Raw genomic sequence first — 15,177 nt, forward strand, 5'->3', positions numbered from 1 at the left:
AACTGAAGATCCCACTTCTCCTTCCAATTCTTTGCTATTAACAATGTTGCTGCAGATACCAAATTTATTATTAATCCTTTGCTATTCCATTTCCATTTCTTTTCCCATAACGTTAGTAACAATGCTATTTCAGGATGGTTCTTTACTTTTAGGTGGTTTTGGCAGGGTGCCATAGGAGTGCACCCTAAGCCAGGGAGGGGTGACATCTGCCCCTGTTTTGCTGTGGCCCCTCCTGCCCCCTGCCACCACAGCCATGTGTGTCCCACTGGTGGCACTGGAAATAGCGGCGTTTGCTTGGAAGCCAGGCATGCCGGGAACATGTACTTTGTTTGGAAGTGGCACACCTGGAGAGAACCAAGATGGTGACACCAAAGCATTTTGTGTGCAGTTTCCTAGTGCATGACATGGTTTGTGCAAGAGGCATTTTATAAGGCTGTTATGAGTGCGATTTGATTGCTTTTAAATGCAGCATGGAATGGGGAGCCAGGAGGGGAAGGCAAAAGGGAGAAGTAGGGTGGTCATGCCTCCTCTTTTATGGGGCAGTCTTTGAAGGTGTCTTCTCTTTGGAAAGTTGTTGTGTTCTGTTCCATTCCCGTTTAAAGAGAAAGAACCATATTCTATTTGAATTATAATCATTCCTTATACATGTTCATTTCTACATTAAAATTAATATGTGCACATTTATGCACACTAGTTCCTCTTTTTTGATGACTCCTAAGTGGATGATTCGTACTCTTTTAGGAGTCCTAAATTTCTTCCTAGGGAGAAATCCTGCCTGCTTCTGGATGTACTCAGAGAATGCTATTCCACAGAGCTTTCCCAGTGCCTCCCTGACTGATGACTTCAGTGATGGAGAAACTGCTCAACCAAATATAGAGCTGACATCGCTAGGCAGGGCTTATGTCCAGTGGCATGCAAGAACTGTGTGCAGAAAAGGCCAGTTTATAAGCAGACAGAGAGAGAAACTTCACTGGCCGCTGGTTAAAGAATATGCCCCTTGAGATTTGACCAGTGTCTGTATTGTACACACAGTGCTGAATGCAGAAACAGAGAAGGAGGTTTCCTAAAAGATTCTGCTGTTGATTAACTCTCTGCTCCTGGACTCACGACTTTATGAGGACAGTTCTAAGGACACAGGTGGGCTGCAAAGAAGCCCAGTGCAAAGGACCTACGTGGCCAAGGGATCTGAAGACGCGGGGCTGGTTCTGCTCCCAGTGCTGGCAGCCAACACCGGTTGCCCAGGGCACCCTCGCACCCTGCTGTACCCTCTCTCTGCGCTGAGCCACACAACGGATGGGGCAAAGAGAAAGGCACAGATTAGGGGACCAAGAGGAGGAGGAGTGGGTTGGGAGATGCCAGAACCCCCAAATCTCTTGGTCGACCAGGGAACTGAAAGGTCCCAGGCTGCTAAAAGCATGCAAAGGCCCTGCTGCAAGATAATACTTTCCTCCCAATTTGGCATCCTGTTTACTACCATAGTCCACAAAATGCCCCCAGGAGCCCCCAGGCAAGACCCACTGGCTGCAGCCCTCTCTGGCTGCTTCCTGCATGCTTTCCCCAAACATGGACCTTCAGAGAACCACGGCTCCCTCCATTTCTGATGTTCAGGCATGAGTGCTGATGCTTTGGAGCCAAAACTACCAGCTGCACAGAAGAAGGAGTTACCATCATGCTTGAAAGAACCCTGAGGTTTGCAGAAGAGCAAAACATCTTTAGGAAAGTGGGAAAAACTATAAGAAAGCAAAATGGTCCATTGAGCACAGACGGTGTATATTCCCCATCGCATGCTGGCTGGTGGTTGTGAGATAGGTCAGAGAAGGGTATTTTGCTGTGTTTTTTTGAAAATGAAATCCTTAGTTTCATGTGACCAGTGTTGTGTACAATTCCAGAAAGCTGAAACAGGTACCAAAAGATTCTGAACAGTCAGGCCTCTGCAAATTCTACAGGTAAATTCATAGAAATGCCGTGTCATTTTGATCTACTGTGGATTTCTGTGATATCCCTGGATTCACAGGGGGTGGCGTGGGGAAAGGAATAGTGGGGAGAAAGGGAATGGAATAGAGTGTGTTGGATGAGTGCGTGGCTGTCTGGCTGGATCCCTGGACAAGAACACTCCACAGGTCCCTCTTGCAAGCTTCTAAAGGCAAACACAATTCCCCTCCTGAACTTGCCATCATACAACCCGCTTCTCCAGCACGGATGTCTCGGACACGTGCCTGGAAAGATCCGTATTGACTTGTTCTTTCCATCCTGGGAAGGCCCAGGGACCCAGCCGTGAGATCTGTTCTCTGCGTTCTGCATGGGACATAGCGGCAGCACAGGGCGGGGGATTCCTCCAGATATAGGACCGCTCTCTCTGGTGGGGAATTCGGCCACAGGAATGGATAACAGATTAGTCAGAGAGCTCAGAAGGGGTGGGAGAGCTCAGGCAGGCTCCGAGCAAAAGGACTGCAAAGCAACACATACGCACTCACCAGGGCCCTGGAATCCAGCAAGCGATTTCCCTTCAGGCGGATGAATTTGCACAGAGCTAAGTACACACCTTCAGCTCTGGCATGAACAAGCTGTCTAGAAAAACATACGCATGACTGTACAAACAGCAAAGAGGCTGCTTGCTTGCTTGCTTGCTTCCATACCCTAGTCTAGGAAATTCTTTTAATGCCAAGGTTCAGCCCTGAAACTTCGGAAGTCATAAGGGTGATTATTGGTGCCACTGAGCATGTGCAGAATGCCTTTTCCTTGAATCACCACAGTCCATACCCCTGTATATTGGGGCTGAATGACCTGGCTTTCAAAAGCCAGTGTGGTGCAGTGGTGAAGAGTGTGGGACTGGGACTCAGGCAATCCGGGTGCGAGTCTCCGCTCAGCCATGGAGCCAGCTGGGTGACTCTGGGCCAGTCACAGACTCTCAGCCCAACCCACCTCACAGGGTTGTTGTTGTGGGAATATGATGGAGGAGGAGATGTAAGCTGCCTTGAGCCCTTTGTAGGAAAAAGGCAGGGTATAAACCGAAAAATAAATAAATAAATAAAATAGAAATTGTGGCTTGCAGAAGCCAGCTTAGTAAGCCATATCTCTCTTTTCTGAATTCAGGCTCCAACAAAGAGGAGTCCAGCTTTTGACTGCATGTCTGACAGTATTTGGAAGTCCCGCAGCACTGGGTAAAGTTGGAAGATATGCTGACATAATGGCTAGAAATTCTGTATACATCAGCAGCTGGTTTACTAAAGCCAGGGCTCTGAGCGTACACGTGCGTGTGTGTGAGAGAGAGAGCTATGATTCTGCACAAGTACTCAAAAAGCACACAGCAACACCAAGCAAAGAATTCTGCTTCTCGGCAATCTCAGCTTTCATTTTCAAAAAGGAAAGCAAAGGAAGTGAGGGCTGCTAGTGGGGTTTTGGATGCAAACCCTATTTGTCCCTATGACTTGCAGATGATGCATTTTCTCTGTGTGCTTATCCTGCAACATATATGTGGAGACAGCATATAAAAGTTTTAAATAAATAATAACAAATAAACATTCTTTTCACATTAATGGACAACGTAGCCCTGTGGATAGTGGAGTAACAACACCTGTAGGGACACTACAATTGGCATTGCGTCTCTTTATTTAGCCTTTGGTTACTTTTTGATCATGCTAAAGTGCTTTTTGTTTCTGTATTGTCCTGTGCAAATGTGTTAGTAGTTTGGATGGGGAAGCGAAAAGGTATGTGGGGGATTTTTTAGTACAATGTCATATGCTGCTAAAATGGTACCTACTGGAGAGCTAAGAGGCTGTTATGGTTTTTGTTCCTCGGTTTTTTTGTTCCTTGTAAGCAGCCCAGAGACTTTTTTAGTAATGGATAGCACAGAAACGCTATAAATAAACAAATGATAAAATAAAATAAAGAGCCGGGATCAACTCTCAGAACATTCAGCAGGGGCCAAATAAAGTCTGGGGTGGTCCTCTCCCTCCAAAGCCCTTGTTGAGATAGAGAACAAGTTGCTTTGGCTGACCAAGGAAACCCTGTTCTTCCCCAGGTTCACTGACTGGATTCCCATTGTTGGTGCTAATTTCTTCTAGCGATGACATTAGGAAGAGGAGAAGCCCATCCCAGGAGGAGTGATATTATAGCATCAGAAGGAGAAACTTTCACCTCCTCTAACACAGTGGAATGAGCTGTCAAAAGTGTGTGCTAAAAATTAGTTACTCTCCATAAATAATTTCCAATGTCAGGTACACTAAAGTGAATATTAAAGACTATTCCGGCACACAGTTTATCTGTGTAATAACCTCCTCCCAAAAAGAAGCAACTCCTGGATATTGCCAAAACATGTGCTTAAAAGAAGCATTAGCTGCACTGCACCACCAGCAATTAGTCAAATTAGACAGTCTTTAATTAAAGAGGCATTGCAGTGAACAACAGACACAAACAAGCATTTCCACTAAATAAGATGCAGCCTAAGATAGATAGATGCGGTTATCTCCCGATTAGGCCCTGGTGCGCATAGCAGTTCCTCAGAGTAGGAGCCCAAGGTTGGGCCTCCCAGCCTACCCTGACTGGCTCTCTAGGATTTCTGTCTCAGTATCAACCAGTGATGTCAGGATCGGACGTGGGCCCTTTTGCAGGCAACTAATGCACCTTGCCCCCGAGCCATAACTTTTCCCCATTCAGCCACACCGGAGCAACAAGGAGAGATGCTCGTGGCCACCTCATCCAGAGGCACATCTTCCACTTGTGCTGGGGTCACCGTCGTGTTAGCTACTCCCTAGCATGGCTATGCCCACCCCCGCCCATGAAATCTATAAATTTGCAGGCCTGCCCCATGTTTCCAGCTGTGTCAGTCATGCCATGGACAGCTGGAGCGAATGTCATTATGTGCATGATGTGTGTTTATGTGGAGTGAGGGGGGTCCCCAGCCAATGTACCCACTTAACTGTAGGAAATACGGGATGTGCATAAGGGGTACCACCCACCGATGCTCCCTAGCAAGAATCCCAGATCCCCAGCTGCACCCATCATTAATGAATCTCCTTGTATTTTCCACTGCTAGTAGCTGGTCCCCGGCCATTACTAACAGCTGCTTCTAGCCGACCAGACCAGGGGTTTTGTTTTGCAGTCCAGCCAAAAGTCCCGAGTCACAAGCCAAGAGCAACAACTCCAGATTAACAGTTGTGAGGAGGCTGTGGGGGGGGGGGGGGGGCTGGAGGAACAGACGGAGAAAGGGAGGGAGCAGACTCTGCAGCTGGCCTGGCCTGGTGGGATGTGCTGCGCTGCACAGATCTTGCACAGATGTGCCGGGCCTCTTTAGAGACTTCTCGGCCAACAAAGGACAGTAGAGCTTGCTTGGGAGGGAGTGTCCCAACACAGCTGTTAAAATGGCCATTGGATGCGACAGAGGTTCCTGTTGGTTTGGGGAGAGATACCGTGTGCCATGGACTTCCTTGGTAGCTAATGGCAATGCTAGCTGGGGATGATGGGAATTCATAATCCATAAAATCCATTTATATCAGCAATGGGCCTTAGCATATAAAATATATGCAGAAATAAAAGCACACTGAACCAAAACTAAAACTACTGCCATGCAGTTTTAAATGTTGTTTTATTACTTGCTGCTGTGCCAGAAGGTTAGTTATTACAGTGCTGCAGTTGTCTTGTTACATTTTTTATTGTCTTGTTGTTTATTTAATATGAGTAATTTATTAATTGTATATATGACTTTTAAATTTGTAAGCCACCCAGAGAAACTGCGGGGTATGGGGGGAGGTATAAAAATGTACCAAACAAACAAAATTGTTCTAAAAACATTCCATAATATATAATTAAATACTCATACCAAAATTAATACATAATCTATTACACATATCCCCTCAAAACCTATGAAAGTTAGAGCTCTGATACAAATGTGGATCTTATTTTGATAGCATGCCTTAGACTCTTGCAAGATGATGGGCACTGTAGTCTCTCATAACTAGAGACCACTAGGTTGGAGAAGGTTGGAATCTGGGGCAATTTGGCTCTGGACCAAGAAGAATAGTTTGGTCCCCCAGGCTGGAAGTTCTGTGCTGGGTCTGAGTAAGGCATCTTCTAACAGCAAAATCATTCTCCAGGTATGGAGGCAAGATACTCCCTGCATCCAAAAGGGATGAATCAGAAGACATGGCAATCCCAAGATTTGTAGATGTATAAACAATCTTTAGGGAAAAAAATTAAGTGGTGGAGAGACTGACAAAGATTGTAAGGATTAGGCTTGTGAAGTGGCCACAGAAATTTGGCAGATGGGGCTTTGATTGTGCAATTGCACTGCCTCATTTATGGGGTAGGAGGAAAGATGGTATCACCCTCCCATGATTCCTCACGGCTTCTTCCATCCTTTTTCTTACCAGAAAACCATCCATCAAGGAAGAACTAACAGAACAGCTGGCCGACTAGAACTCTGCACAGAGTATTCCATGCGGTAATATTTTGTATCAGACCTCACTCATTATCTGCCAACTGAACACTGCTTTTATACCCCCGCCTTTCTTCCTCTTGCTAGGAAGTCAAGGCAGCTTACAGGGTTCTCCTCTCCATTTTATCTCTTAATAACAACCCTGTGAAGTAGGTTAGGGTGAGAATCTGTGACTGCCACAAAATAGACTGTGAGTTTCATGGTGGAGTGGGATTAGAATCCTGATCTCCCAGGTCCCAGCCCAAAAATCAAACCACTACACCACACTGGCTCCCACAACTTAAGCATCCACATGTCCGTTCCAGGGTGTTTGCAAACACAGCCTTGACTGAGCTCAGAGTGAAAGAATATTCAGGCCATCTAGGCCGGTTTGGCTTTTTTAAGGATGTGTGTATAGTTACAGATAACCTATTGCGCACCCTACGCCTTCATTCCAAAACACACACACGCACATGCACACACACACATGCAGGCAACCTCTGCCCAATTTTGGCTCCAAATATTTTCTTCCTCCACCTCCTATCGCTTCCATCTCTTCTGTTGCAGATGTAGCTCATTGGATTCCTTAGACACCAGGAATTGAATTACAATATATTTGATCCTAAGGCATTAATTCCAAAGTAAAATTCAGATGCATTTTGTTGTTGTTAGTTGCAAAGTCGTCCCCGACCCATCATGACTCCATAGACAACATTCTTCCAGGCTCTCCTGTCCTCCCCCATCCCCCGGAGTCCACCCAAGCCCACACCTGCTGCCCCAGTGGCTCCATCCAACCACCTCATCCTCTGCCGTCCCCTTCTCCTTTTGCCATCCATTGTTCCCAGCATTAGACTCTTCTCCAGGGAGTCCTTCCTTCTCATTAGGTGGCCAAAGTATCTGAGTTTCAACTTAGAAGGATCTGGCCTTCTAAAGAGCAGTCAGGGTTGATGTGCATTAAGACTGACTGGTCTGATTTCTTTGCAGTCCAGGGGACTCTCAGGAGTCTTCTCCAAGTCATGAAGCACATCCATGTGTCAAAGTCTCAACCTTCCCCCTCAAAGTAGATGCACACAGGTGAATAGTTCTTATTCTTTTGCCACTCATCTGTGCGGCTTGCTACGGAGATGGCTCTCATATGCAGAAAGTGGCACACTCTGGGGGGCACGGAAAAGAGCCCAGGGAGAGGGCAGCTTCCAGTGCTTACGGGTGAAAGGGGACAATGCTGAGACTTTGACCTCAGCTTCCTCTCTAGAGAGTGAATAGTCACTTTCCCAAATCATACTCATTATGGCAAATGGGCATGATTCTTGTTGTGAAGATCATAAGTGCATAAAGCATCTGAAGAAGCTTGTTCCTCCAAACCTTGTTGGAGTGGCCAAGTGTCCTTCTGGGTGAAGGCATCCTCTGTTTGAAGAGTTGTCCCTTCCAAGGGGAATTTTTAAAAAAGTGTGAAGGAAGAGCAGTGGCCTGCGAGTTGCCCATCAATGGTTAGTCCCTGGTCAGCAGACAGAAGAGGTCATGGATCCTCGCCATTACGGTAAGATGCATTTTAATCTATTTACACTGCAGTAATCATTGGTATTCCCATGAGTTAGCATATGCGATATTCGTGTGCCAAGCACTGTTGTCTGTTCTGGTGATGCATAGAGGGACGCGTGTAACTTTAAGCAGTCTGTGCAAGTGTGAATAGACAGGCACAGGATTGTGCCACAAGAGAGGATCTTCACTGAGACAGAGGTGGACAATGACCCCTGGGCCCTGGGGAACCCACCTTCCCTGGCATCCTGGTCCTCACCGTTTTTATGTAATTGCAACATATGGATGGTTGTGCCCAGGAGAGTTTCTCAGATTTACAAATGTGCATATGAGCCAAAAAACTTGCCTGTTCCTGCCTTAATCTCTACACCCTTTAAATAACTTTTAAAGAACGGCAACACCTATTTGCCTTGTTTGGCATGACTTTTTCAGCCACTGCTTCCACAATAAGGGAAGTAGTACAATGGGCAGCCATAAAACTCAATACTAGACCTATTTACCAGGTACACTTGGAACAGATGACAGTCATGACAACAAACTTGCGTTGCATAAACTTCTCTTTGGGGCGAGGCTCAAGAACACAGTCGCGAAGGTGTATCCCTTGCTTGTTCCACAACATTGCTGCTTGACTACAGAGACAAACATCAGCCAAAGCATGAGAATCTTGTTGAGAGCTGATTAGGGAAAGCAGCCGCTTATCGCTTTAAGTGAGGCCTCAAGTGTACAAAACTCCCACAAGTGGCTTTTTGAGCAGAGATAGCACAGTGTTTAGCACATAATGAGTGTGTGAGAAAGAGTTTCAGCTGCTATCTGCCTTCACTTGACTGGAAAGGAAGTCTTTGATCTGGTGTTAATTTGGAGAAATTGTAGGATTTTGAAATCAGCCAGTATTTTAATCAGTTCAGCCAGTCCAAATATGTATTTTGTCTGGTAACTTGTCTGAAACAACAGCAGACTCCAAATTCTGCCTGGATTCATGGCTAAGGCCTTGTTAAGACCATCAAGTGAGCAATAGAATTATGAAACAGAAACAAAAACACAGGAGCATCAAGTGCGTTTGTCCCCAGGCAAAATCTGAGCCAGGGGAATTCATTTCACAGCTTCCTCTCATGTCATCAGCATCCCTGACTGGGCACTCCCCTGTGGATGTGTTGGAGATGGTGGGGGTTGTGATCCAACACGTCAGGGAAAGTGCCAGGTTGGAGAAAGCTGCTATGCTGTGTTACATAAGTTTCATGGAGTTCAATAGAGCATACCTTCAAATATGTGAATGTGTTTCATTACTAGAAACTATAAGTAAGCATCATAAATGTAGTTTTGATAGCATAAGACATGCTAGTGCATGCAAAACTCATCTTCAAAGGAGCTACACTCCATGGGGGGAAATGGAACACATGAAAAAGCTGCAATATAACTGATCTGAAGAACTCTAGGATGCAGTAGCAGAACTAGCGTGTTGATCACTGGGGCTGAGCACTGTCCCATGGCATGCTGGCACTACAATCCCATTAAAAATGCCCAGCATTGGTCCCCTCTGCATTTGCTCCCCTCTCAAAACAGGCACCCTCTGAGAAGACTCTAAGTGGCCCTGAAGAAGCATGGCTGCTGTTTCTGTGCTCGTCTTTCTTTCGAATGTCAGCCGCTGGCCGTCTGGGTGTGAAAGGGCGGAGCTGGTCACAGAGAGCATAAGGCCAGGCCTGCTGACTTCATCTGCCAAACAGCAGAAAGTAAACCAAGAAAAACCCCCGCTGGGTCCCATCGACTACCCAGGCATTTCTTGCACTCTTGGAAGTCCTCAAGCACCCATTGTTGCTTAACAGGCAGGGCGGCCATCCGATTGTTGTCATGTTGTTTAACAGGCAACACACTGCTATGACAACTGTCTCTCAGACTGCTTAATTGATGGCTTGCATCAGATGGCGCACGCATGCCCAGCTCAGAGGTGTGGCCAGTGTGTCTGCAAAGAGCCGCACATTCTGCCCTCTGTTGGTTTCCCACGGATGAGAAGGGCCAAAAGGGCATTTGAGACATTCTTCCCCCACTTCCAGCCACACACATACAGGAAAAGCCATGGAATAAACAAGACACAGCCAAAGCTCCTCGCAGCCATTTGCCAGAACTGGAGGCTGGGGGTGTGCAGGGACACGTCCACCCCAGCTGTTCCCGGATTTGTGTCCTGTGCATGTTTCGTAGCAGTACCAGGCGCTGTCTGCTGCCTATTTAGACTGAAGAGAGACCACGGTGCCCAGCATTCAGACTAGTCTTGCATAGAGTTGTCCCTTATAAGCGAATGTGAACAACTAGGCAACGAGGGACAAGTGGCCTGAACACAGGATAAGAAGACCGTGTTGTCTTTCCTTGCAGAGGATCTTTCAGCAGTACTGAGAAAGGGGGTGAGGAGCAAGAGAAGCACGTGAGAATGGTGCTGAGAAGGCAGATTCACTTGAGAGAGGGGCCGCGGAGGATGCTTTCTTGCCCAAGGGCTCTCAGAGAGTCGGACCTGGCACTGCCTGTGGATTTTCAACAATAAGGACTAGATTCTTGAGTGTGTGTGTGCATGTGCATGCTTTGATTTAAGTAACTGAAGCAGAAATGCCATTTCAGTGCAACTTCAGTAGCCTGAACTGAAGGCCACCTAATGCTCTGCAGATCCCATATCATCCCCAAACCAGCCATTGTGTATGAGCCCCCGGGCAAGAGAGCAAGCAAGAGGGATCTGGAACATTCCCTCTTGGTCACTGAGCACGTGGGGAGGGAATGATGCAGGCTGCCCTGAGTCATGCTCCCTAACCCAGCCCCTTTCCATCTAGCAGCTCATCTTTTCTGTGATGAATCAAGGCGCCTACTGTTCGTAGATGTACGCATTCAAGCTGTGGTGACAGAAATCTAAACCCAGCTGGCAAAAGTTGTTCCTTCTCAGGAAAGTTGTTTGGCAACTCTGAGAAAGAGGAGAACAAAGAAGAGGGAAGGTGAGAAGAGGAGGAGGAATACAGCAGAAAGCAGTCATGGGAAATGAGGGCCCAGAGGGCCACCCTGCGCCACGTGGCTGCATGGAGGACACTCAGCGTTCCCCAGCCTAGCTCCCTCCAGATGTTCTGGATCACAGCTCCCAACATCTCTGGCCACTGGCCTTGCTGGCTAGGGCTGGTGGAAGTTGGAATCCACAGCTTCTGGCGGGCATCATGTGGCGGAAAGCTGAAATAACAACAACAACTTGTACCTTACTATATGTAGTAAGGAACAATGGTGCAGAGATTAACTGCAGCACCCAAAGGTCACTCCTAAAAGATGCTGAGCACTAATCCTGACCCAGCTTTGCCATGATTAGCCATGGAAAAGAAGCTTCTCATATTATTCTTAATCATAAAGGGTGTGTTTGAATATTGGTATTATTAGCTGAACCAGTAGGTGGCACTAGACTTAAATGCACCTGGGTGGAGTCAGGGGCTTCGTGTGTCCATTTGGTTTGGTTTAGATTAGATAATAAAGTTCTCATCTGGGGCGCCAGTCAGCGTGTCTTCTCAGCTGACCAAGGCAGCTTAGTAGCGAATAAGATAGCTACTCGTAACTCACCAAAACAGAGGAAAAGTATCACAAAATCACAAAAAAGGGTCAAAAGAGGAGAGGAATTTGCATAAAATCTACATGTGCATGCATATATATTATACCATTACTGCACCTCCATAGAGGGAAGGTCTTTACCTGTTTAATATCCATTTTGTCATGTAGCTGTAGAAGTTACAGAGACATGCCCTACTACAATCAAGTACTTTTTTAAAAAGCAAACAAAATATAGAGCGATGAACTTCCCACCCGTGTGACCATTCACATTATCTGGATTGGATACCATACTACATGTTAACATTTCAAATTAGCTGGGAATGATAGGAGTGGCAGGCCAATTGATCCGGAGGCCACCACAGGTAGTGGAAGCTAAGCAGTGGTCTTCGAGCTTAAGATAGCTGCAGAGCTCTTCCCCATTTGACAAATCAGCACAGAACCCTTTAATAAATTCCTTTCATGCAATGCATTTTGCTTGAACGAAATGTTACAGAGAATGTTGCAATAATACATTTTGTACAGTGTAAACAGAAACTGTTTATAAATGTGTTAATGAACTCATTTATCACTTAGTAACTAAATAATACAAAAGTGATTGAATGCATACTAAATTTTAGTACAGCATCGCTAACAAACAAAATGAAAAATTACATTTCATTGTAATGACCTGGATTTGCTTGGTTTTTGCCTCATGAACAGCTTACCATTTCACTGTCGTCATAAGAGTAAACTCTCATGTTGGATCCCTGGATGATTCTCATGGAGCCCTGGAGTTCTGGGGAGCACAGCTTGAATATCACAGAACCAGACTAAGATTTCAAATCCTCAGTTAACCATGAAATTCACTTTGTGCTCTTCAACCAGTTGCCATCTCCCTCAGCCTAATCTACCTCACTGCCTCATTGCTTGAATAAATTTTTTGATCGGTTGGTTGCATCTATATGCCACTTTCTGACAAGCCACCTCAAATGGTTTGCATTTTTAAAATACCAAGGCAGATGCATGTTACAAGGTGAAGAACAGACCCCATTCAGGGTTGAGGGACAGCTCGTTTGGCAGTGAATACCACAACCCCTCTTAGCCTGGCTTTCTTCGCTTCAGAAATGGCAAAGGGAAGCCACGGGTACGTCATCTTGCCATTTTAGAAATTGTAAAAAAGTGTGGGATTAAAAATATAAGGGAAAAAAGCAAAGAAAGAAAGCACTGAAAGGGTGTTACATAATAACTCCTTTAAACACTCTAATGGCATGCTCAACAGAAAGTGGGTTAATTAGGGAGTAGTCGATCCACCCACTTTCAGTGATCTTAAATTTCCACTCCTAAGTGGGGGCACATTGTGTTCCCTTTTGTTCAGAGGACGAAGGGTCTGTTTTACTTCCCTATATATCCTTAAAGAGCAGGAGCACCGCTTCCTGGGAAATTTGCTAGGCTGGGCTGGGAGATGGCCACCCGCAGAAACCCACGAAGAGGCATTATAATTCATTTTACGAGTACCGCGTCTGGTATTGAGCTGTGCGGAGGCCTGGAGAGCCTCTCGGGAGCCCCTGCTGACACCGTGGGTTTCCCCTGCTTCTCCATAAGAGGAGCTGTTCAGGCAAACCTCAGGCTTTCCCTCTGCCCTCCCTTGTTCTCTTCTCCATAAGAGGAGAGGTGGACCGGAGAAAGAGAACTCCTGCGCGCACACTTGGCAACCTGGCCCACATTCCATTCCGGCCTGTCACTGACAGATATAGCCACTGGCTTCACTCTTGGCTGACGTCTGGAGCAGCCCTCTGGGAGGAACCTAACAGCGCCGGGGGCTCATGTTCGAGGGCTTGGGTCTGCTAGCTTCACCAGCGAGCTTGCTGGCATTGTCTAAATGTAACGCACACTTGTTCTTGTAAGTTACCCTCCATTGCTATGTCCAGCATAGCTGTACGTTGAACTAGCATGCCAAGCCTCCTTTGCTAAGCTGGAAAGGCACGGACCTGCAGCCAGATGGGTGACCACATCCGGAAGCAGAGCAGTGGGTCAGACTCGTTGGCCTTACGAGCTGCCTCCAACTCTACTGCTGTGCTGTTCTATTCAAGGGTTTCTTTTTGTCCTTTATTTGCAGGGGTCAGTACTCTGAAGGGCTGTCCTGTCCAATTCCTGTTTAAACATAAAGGAGCATCAGCATGTTTGCTCAGCCACAGAAGCACCTGGATAGCAGACTGAAGGGGTAAGCCCGTAGCTCACCTGGTTCTGGCCTTCATGCTATGATGAGAGGCATTGAATTTCTGCTTAAACTATTTAGACCTAGAATTAACTGCAGAAGACAGAAGTGACTGAAATGCATTTGACTGTAATTCACGCCCTGGCAGTGGCTGCCTATGAACTGCTGGAAAAAGAAGATAAAAAGGAGAAAATAGTACCATGAACTCCATACAGTTTGCATTGCATTATACATGCAGATGCACATTTAGAATGCAATATTATAATTTAAATGCACAGGGCTGGGGTCAAGTGTAGGCCTGGTGGATTCCTTGCCAAGGGCCAACATCCCAGTGGGGGCCCACTGACAAGAGCATCCTGGGGTTGCTCCTCCTCTTCACCCCTGCAGTCGGCTGGCTCATCTGCCCTCCGCTCTGGCCCAGACGAGGGTGGCGGTGAGGAGGCAAGGCAGTGCCGCTGTCTACTTGCCCCATGGCTCCCTGCTTGTCAAGCAAGCAAGCAAGCAGTAGCACTTAGAAAGACACAGAAGGCAACACAACAGCAGCTGGTGACAATGGTGGTGAAAAGGGAAAATGGCTGCCCTGGTTTGCACAATCCTCTTGGCTTAAACAAGCCATGGAGGCTTGTTTCAGCTGCAGTGCTTGCCTGGGACAAGTTTCCTAATTGCCAATCTGGACATGTTTTGTCAAGGCATCTGGCGTGGTTTCTTGGAGGGGGAACCAACTCTCAGATAATCCGCAAATAACCCATCCTTTAAGCCATGGCAATCAGGCACATGAGAATGAAAATCCTGGCTTCCCCGGTCATCGCTCCTGCTCACCCACCAAAATGTCCCTTTTCACCGTTCTCTGAGGTCGCATACCCAACCTAGTTGAAGCAGCTGTCACTGTTCTTCCTGCACAGGATCTGAGGAGGAGGGGGAGTCAGGGTTAGGAATCCCAAATATCCTGTGACCCAACAGAAGCTATGTAAGAGCTGTTGGATTTCTCCCTCCAGGATCCGAGACCACCTTGGAGAAGTTCCCCCTCCCTCCCAGCACGCCTTACCCCAAGGCCCCTCAGTCCTGCAGGGGAGCTGCTTGGATCACAAAGAGCTGTGCGTTGGGGCAGGGGAGCAAATTCCCTTGTGTTAACTCATCCACATTTTCTTAGTTTCTGCTTCCATGCCAAGAATGAGCTGGTGGATAGGCAGAGGCAGAGGAAGAAATGACGCTCTGGGCCTTGGCCACAGGTCCCCTTCAGGGGTGTGCTCTTCAGCAGGGGCCCAACCGTGCCAAGCATTGAAGCTGGCCATGTGCCCACGCACACCCTCAAGCTCATGCAAAAAGTCTGAGTATCTATTTGGTTTCCAAGTGCTTTCAGGCGAGGCTTTTATCAGGCTGTTTCCTGCCTCCTTCACACAACATGACAGGTGACATCTTTCACTCCTTTTCCCGCAGCTGCTTCCCTGTTTATTTCTTACCACAGAAAATCCAA

The sequence above is a fragment of the Varanus komodoensis genome, unplaced genomic scaffold (genome assembly GCF_004798865.1).
Source record: "Varanus komodoensis strain SLA01 unplaced genomic scaffold, ASM479886v1 scaffold29_1, whole genome shotgun sequence".
Taxonomy (NCBI): domain Eukaryota; kingdom Metazoa; phylum Chordata; class Lepidosauria; order Squamata; family Varanidae; genus Varanus; species Varanus komodoensis.